Source organism: Rhinatrema bivittatum, chromosome 18, assembly GCF_901001135.1.
Source record: "Rhinatrema bivittatum chromosome 18, aRhiBiv1.1, whole genome shotgun sequence".
Classification (NCBI taxonomy): domain Eukaryota; kingdom Metazoa; phylum Chordata; class Amphibia; order Gymnophiona; family Rhinatrematidae; genus Rhinatrema; species Rhinatrema bivittatum.
The window spans coordinates 60,266,761-60,274,231 of record NC_042632.1 but is presented as its reverse complement, the minus strand read 5'-3'; positions in this window follow the sequence as shown (position 1 = coordinate 60,274,231).

The window sequence follows — 7,471 nt, the reverse complement described above, 5'->3', positions numbered from 1 at the left end:
GAACAGAGCACAAAATGGGAGCGGGGGGGGGGGGGGGGAGGGAGGGAGAACATATTGGGTCAGACCAAGGGTCCATCAAGCCCAGCATCCTGTTTCTAACAGTGGCCAATCCAGACCATAAGAACCTGGCAATTACCCAAACACTAAGAAGATCCCATGCTACTGATACCAGTAATATCAGTGGCTATTCCCTATGTCAGCATGTTTGATAAGAGTTAATGGACTTCTCCTCCAAGAACTTATCCAAACCTTTTTTTAAACACAGCTACATGAATTGCACTAACCACATCCTCTGGACTGGGATATGGGAATGCTTAAGATTTGTGGGGGTGAAGGATTTTGGGGGAGGATGTTAAAGGTGTGGATGAGAAGGACTGAAAGGATGTCCTATAAGGCTCAAATTCTGTGCCTAGGCTGGGAGATGTAGGGTATTTTTGCGATTGCAATTCTGTCAATCCGCCTTGTGGATCGCAGGGTTGGCTCTGTCCTCTTCTTATGCAATGGGTGATCTAAAATTGGTGTCATGGAGTGCTGATGGCATTCACTCCCCTATAAAAAGGACAAAAATACTTTCTATGTTGAAAAAACAAAAGGTTGAAAGAGCTTGTTTGCAGGAGACACATCTGACCAATGAGGAACTTCTTAAATTAAAAAAAAAATGATTGGGTCAGTAGTTGTAGTTTTGCATCATATTCTTGTAGGCAGAGGGGAGTGGTCACTCTCATTCATAAGGATTTATCTTTTTCTATAGAAAAGACTTTTAAAGATCCAGAAGGGTATTATTTATTTTTAATTCGGATGCTTTAGGGGTTGAAATATATTATTGGAAATCTGTGTGCCCCCAATATATATACCCCAGATTTATTTTCTCATCTATCACCTTACTTTTGGATTATCTTCAGTATACTTTGGTGATTGGGGGGGGGGGGGGGATTTAAATGTTGTAGCAAATAGTAATGAGAATTGCAGGCCATAACGAACTCCTAATCCGCAGGAACATTACAGAGGGCTACATTTGTTGCAAAGGGAATTGGAGGTTTTAGACATATGGCATCTATTAAACCCTGGGGAAAGGATTATACCTTTTTTTCTAATCTTTATCAGAATTAATCCAGAATAGATTATATTCTCATCTCAGAGTGCTTGTTTCCTATAGTTCTAAATGCCTCTATTGGTAACATTACTATCCTGGTCCATGCTCCTGGGTTTTTTTTTACTCTAACAGGTAAAGAAAGTAGGGACTATTTTTCTTGGCGGCTGAGTCCCAGCCTTTTTAGACATTCGGGGGTTCTGTGATTTTTTTACATCAAAAGTGGATGGCGTACAAGCAATTTAATGAAGACCCTAATGGATCCTCAACACTTTTCTGGGAAACAGGGAAAGCAGAAATGAAAGGGAGATAATGGCTTATATAGAAAGGAAAAGAAACCAGAGAGATTGGAAGCCTCAAGAGAAAGTACTTTTTCATATCCAGAATGTCTGCTTTGGAATCCTTTACCAATGGACAAAATAGCAAAATCTAATTTGAAATTTCAGAAAATAATAAAGACCTGGTTATTCTCACAGGCTTTTGACAGTTAACACCTGCGGTTGAACCTTTAAGATTATGGCGGTAGCTCCCGGTATATCGTTTAGAACGATGTGCAAGATTATAAAGTCTTCTTCTCTCATCCCTCCTGATGCAGGCCTTGGGAAAAAAATGGGATAATGTCTGGGGACTCGCTTACTAATGCTAACCTTCTTACACAGTGGAGTTGCCCTTTCCATTAAAGGAACTACATGAAATATTGAAGTGCAAGGATTTACTTTCAGCTGCATCTGTTCATTGTTTGATGTGTTCATTTTATGCTTACCATTTTAAGTCTGACAATTTTTTTTGTTTTTAACTATTACGTCTGTTTTAGGGGTCATGCATCAAAGCATATTATAGCATTTTCACATGCGATAACGCTTTAGTGCATGGCATGAATGCAAATTTTGGGGTGGGCAGGATCGAGGGGGAATATTGGATGGGAATTAGTAAAATTAGGGGCCATATTGCGCCATGCGATAGCATTACGCATGCTATTACATGGTTTAAATGCCGGAAATAACTACATCTTTTCCCCTGGTGTTAAGGTGTGCAGTATTTGTGAAATGGCCATAATGCAATTTGTAATACATTTTTGGAATTGCATTTTGGCCATTTTTGGACTTGGGGGGTGGAAGGAGTGGAGTGGAATGGAGTAGAGAGAGAGCGAGAGAGAAAGAGAGAGCGAGCCTCTGGGGGGGGCTCACTGTATGCACCTATTTATATCTCTATAGGAGGGCCACCTGATAGATCAAGGTGAGGTGTTAGTGGTGGTTTAGGTGCCAGTTTTACATGTAGAGTTACACGTACGAACAGCACGGTGCACCTTGGATGATGATTTGACATCATTTGGTGTGAGAAAAGTCTCAAAAAGATGAAAGTTTGTACTATGTTCTCTCACCCTAGCTTGATGGTACCCTGTTATAGAGCCAACTTACCAATTTCCATAAACATGCCCCTTTTTTTTTTTTTTTTTATAACGCATGAGTTATGGATGAATCTAGGCCATAGTTTATAAACTGCCTGGGTAACTTGCTTGACAAGCAGTACATAAACTTCAATAAATTAAATGAAAATGGAGATCTTTAAAGTATCTAGATGTTTGCAAGATTTAAAGAAAGAACATATTTCTTCTCTTTATGTAGAAGTTAAAAAAGCTATGGATGAGACAAAGGCATTGTTGAATCATTTACTTCATTTAAAGGCAGTATGCTCCACTAATTATTTTCACTTCCAATTTCACAAATTTGGAAACAAGGTTGGGAGATTGATGACTCAGTTAAGAATGTAAGGTAAAAAAAACAAACACCTATATTACAGGTCTACAAGATGAGAAGGGTAGCCCACTAACTGATACAAATAAAAATGTTGGAGATATTTAGGTCTTTCTATCAGGAACTGTATTCTGTGTGGTGTAACTGATGTTTTAATGACAGAGTTTTTTTTAAGATCTTTCTTTTCTTGAATTGCAGGGGAACTTATTGGACAAACTTAATATGTAAATATAATTTTTCTTAATTTTTCTTAATGTGCTATTGCTTATAGAGCCATCATAACACCTGCAGGCATACCAGCATATTTTGCTTTGAGGTTTTGCCACTTCAGGTCACGTTTAATCATTGGCTCAAGTCCTTTATTCTTCTACGTATTTTTGGATTTTTTTTAATTTTTGTAAAATCCTGTGTCGGGGAAATATCTTCCTTAGAGTGACTCAAAATGTCAAAGGAATTTAAAGGTCAGTCCGACGCATGTTTCGCATCGCTGCATCAGGGACTGAAACTAATACAATCCGCTTTAGTTTTTGACGGATGTGGTTCCCCCGTTACTCAATTACTTGCTTGCTTTTATTTTCCAACCTTGCCGCCGTTTCCTCTTACCGCGCGTCGGACTGACCTTTAAATTCCTTTGACATTTTGAGTCACTCTAAGGAAGATATTTCCCCGACACAGGATTTTACAAAAATCTAAAAAAATCCAAAAATACGTAGAAGAATAAAGGACTTGAGCCAATGATTAAACGTGACCTGAAGTGGCAAAACCTCAAAGCAAAATATGCTGGTATGCCTGCAGGTGTTATGATGGCTCTATAAGCAATAGCACATTAAGAAAAATTAAGAAAAATTATATTTACATGACGTCTTTCTAGTGAAGAATTGCACTCGTTGTGTTTGATCATAACTGTTTATAGTGCGTGGTTTCCACAAACTTAATATGCCCATTTCTGAGGCAGAGAGTTTTAGAGTTATTGGGAAGTTAAAACTTGGCAAAACCCCTGGAGCAGATGGATTAGGACCTGAATTTTACAAAAGTCTCAAATTCTAGCTGCTGAAACTACTTAAGGAAATGTTTAAGTCTTGTTATATCATCTTTATACTTCTCATATGAATCAAACAGTCATAATAGTGTTGCCAAAAATGGGTAGAGATTTGGGGTCCCCTTCTTCTTATCAGCCAATCTCATTTCTCAATGTGGACACAAAACCATTGGCTTCCATACTGGCAAACCGACTGGGCAATGTTTTTCCATCTTTAGTGGCGCTGGATCAGACTCTTTATGTGTCTGGAAGATATGGAGTTAACAATGTTTGCAAGTTATTAGCGATATTGTCTGATGGTGAGCTGCAGAAGAATGGGAGTATAGTCTTGAGCTTAGACACGGAAAAGGCGTATAACAATGAAAATTAGTATTGTGTTCAGTTGTGCTCCCACCATCTCAAGAAAGATACAGCAGAATTAGAAAAGGTACAGAGAAGGGTGACCAAAACGATAAAGAGGATGGAACAATTCCCCTAAGAAGAAAGCCTAAAGAGGTTAAGGCTCTTCAGCTTGGAGAAGAGACAGCTGAGGGGGGATATGGAGGTCTATAAAATAATGAGTGGAATGGAATGAGTAAACATTAATCAGTTATTTATTCTTTTGAAAAATACAAAGACCAAGGGACACACAATGAAGTTACTAAATAATACATTTAAAACTAATGAGAAAATATTTTTTTTACTCCGCACATAATTTAGCTCTGGAATTATTGCCAGAGGATGTGGTGAAAGCTATAAGTATAGCTGCATTTTAAAAGGTTTGTACAAGTTCCTAGAGGAAACAGGATTCTGGGCTTGATGGACCCTTTATCTGACCCAGTATGGCAAGCATTATGTTCTTATGTTCTAATATGTTTTGGGTATTAATCACATTTGGGATCAAGGGGCATTTTGTTGATTGAATTTGGCTATTATATACTGACCCAAAAGCACATCATATGTTGAATGGCTCCCTTTCTAGGGAATTAACTTTACAAGGGGGTACACGTCAGGGGTGTCCATTGTCACCACTGTTATTTGTGTTGACAGCTTTCATGGTCTGGGATACCGTTATGCACACATAAGGGAAAAAGTACAGGACTGCTTCTATGGCCAAGTCCTAAAGGAAATGAAGAAAGCGTGCATGGGGGTAACTTGCTGGTACGGCGGTTACTGCCCTTAACCAATAAGCCTTCACACTGCTGATGCAACTCATCATTGCTCTTTGCTTCAGCAGCAGGGGAAAAGGAGAATTGGATTCAGACAGCAAGCAATGAGAGCCCAGACCTTTACTATCTGGGGAACTGAAAAGCATGGGGGTAACCTGCACAGAACAGCAGTTACTGCCCTTAACAGAAGGCATGGGATTACTACTCTTAATCAAGAATCCTTTATGCTTTTGACACGTCTGCAACATCACTCTCAGCTTTGACAGTGGTGATGGGGAAGGGAAGGTGGAAGGGGAATTGGATTTAGACAATCAACACGAGCCATGACTTTTTTTTTAGTCTGGAGTACTGATGCACAAATATTAAGGCAAAACACAGGACTGCTTCTACGGCCAAAGCACGTCAAGCAAAAATGACTAATACATGGGGTAACCTGCATAGTGCAGCAGATACTAGCATGGGAAGCTTGCTGGGCAGATTGGATGGACCATCTGTCCTTTTTTTCCGTCATTTCCTTGTTTCTATTTATTTCACTTCTGTCAAGAGTTGGTTAACTCATAATAAGTTAATTTTAAATCTTAAAAAAACTGAGATTGTTTTTTAAGCTGAAAAATAGATACTTTTTTTTCTATATTTGCTAACTTTTTAAGATATCAATTATCCATTGTCAGGCAAGCTAGTAATTATTGAATTCAACCTTTCATTTAAGAAACGTGAAAAATCTTGTGCAGAGGGCACACTGGAAGGTTAGGATGTTAAGACGATTAAAGTCTTTTTTAGATAATATAGATTTTAGGACAGTTAATTCAAGCATTCATCATTCCTTCTCTTGACTACTGCAATTCCTTGAGTTTAGTCTTCCAGCATACGTATACAGTGGTCCCTTGACTTATGAACTCAATTGGTTCCAGAGGGCTGGTTGTAACTCAAGTTGGTTGTAAGTCAAGACTATTTTTTCCATAGGAAATACCCATAATGCGTTCCAACCTCCCAAAAGCATCCCTTACCTAACCATTTCTATAATAAAAAATGGTTGTATAATGTCAGTAATTAACAGAAACACCAAAAATTTCCTAGTGTACTCACCAAAAAGTTATAAAATGTGCCTAGCCTACCAGAAACAATTTCACCTCCTCCACCAGTTCCTTTATGATATCTACATATGGACTCTCTACCTGGGTAACATCAAGCTAGGTTGAGAGAACATTGCACAAATCTCATTTTTGGGTGAGTTTCCTCACTCCGAAGGTCATGAAATCTTCACAAGAGAGCACTGTTCTGTTTGTACGGCGCACACTGCATGTCAAAGTGACCCCTAACCCCTACACTAATACCTACTCCTCACCTGGAGTAACTAGGTGGGCCTCATATAGGGGTTTAAATACCTACCTAGCATGAGGGCCTTATGGCTAGTCTCTCTCTCTCTCCCCCCCCCCCCCCAAGTGGACATATTCTGGTTGGAACTTGCAATCTGTTCGTAACTCAAGACCAGAAAAGTTGGTCATAACTCGAGCCGGTCGTAACTCAAGGGCCCGCAATTAAGGCATTCAAACCATTCAAAACTCTGCAGCTGGGATCCTCACAAATTACCCTGATTTTGGCTTCCAGTCAAACACAGAACCACATATAAGGTCTTGGGAATGATTCATAGAGCTATGAATCACGAATCACCGCTGTGCATTAATTCCTTTTTAAAAATTTACCGCCCGACCAGAAGTCTGAGATCTGAAGGCAGATGCTTTTTAGATGTACCACGTTATACGTTAATTCATCTAAGCTGAATCAAGGGAGAGATGATTATTAGTAGCTGGTCCCATGCTCTGGAATGCCTTGCCAGAGGAAACTCATAAACAACGATGTACTAAAACATTTAAACAACAACTGAAGGCTGACTTCTTTTTATTAAATATGTAAGATAGCATAAAGTGGTAGGCTCAGTTAAAGCTTAAGATTTGTTTTATAATTATGAGTTTTTACTGTATTTATTTCTGAGGGTTCATATTGTAAGTCACCTTGAACTTGGGAATGTATAAAATAAATATATTAAATCTTTTTTGAATAATGAAAATATATTCTTTGTGTCTCAGTTATTTATTCATTGGGGTTGTCTTTCTCTGTTATCAGGGTTTGGATGTTTTGTGCTGAATTTCAGACCTTGCTAAGGTGCTCACAAACATTTTCTTAGCACTGTACGAATGGAGCATTGTAAAACTCTTTCATACTTCACAATCCAAGGTACAGTTAACACAGGGAATTTAGCAAGACACACACATGTCACGCAGTCATTGGTTTCTAAGAAAAAGTAACTCGAATTATGGAAGAAAATGTGTTTCTGATCTAAAACGAAAGACTTTTGAAAGTGCTGATTCAGGAGACTTTACATATCTGATTCCTCCTTCTCTCTCTGTCCTATGGTAATCAGCAACTGCTCAAACTTCAT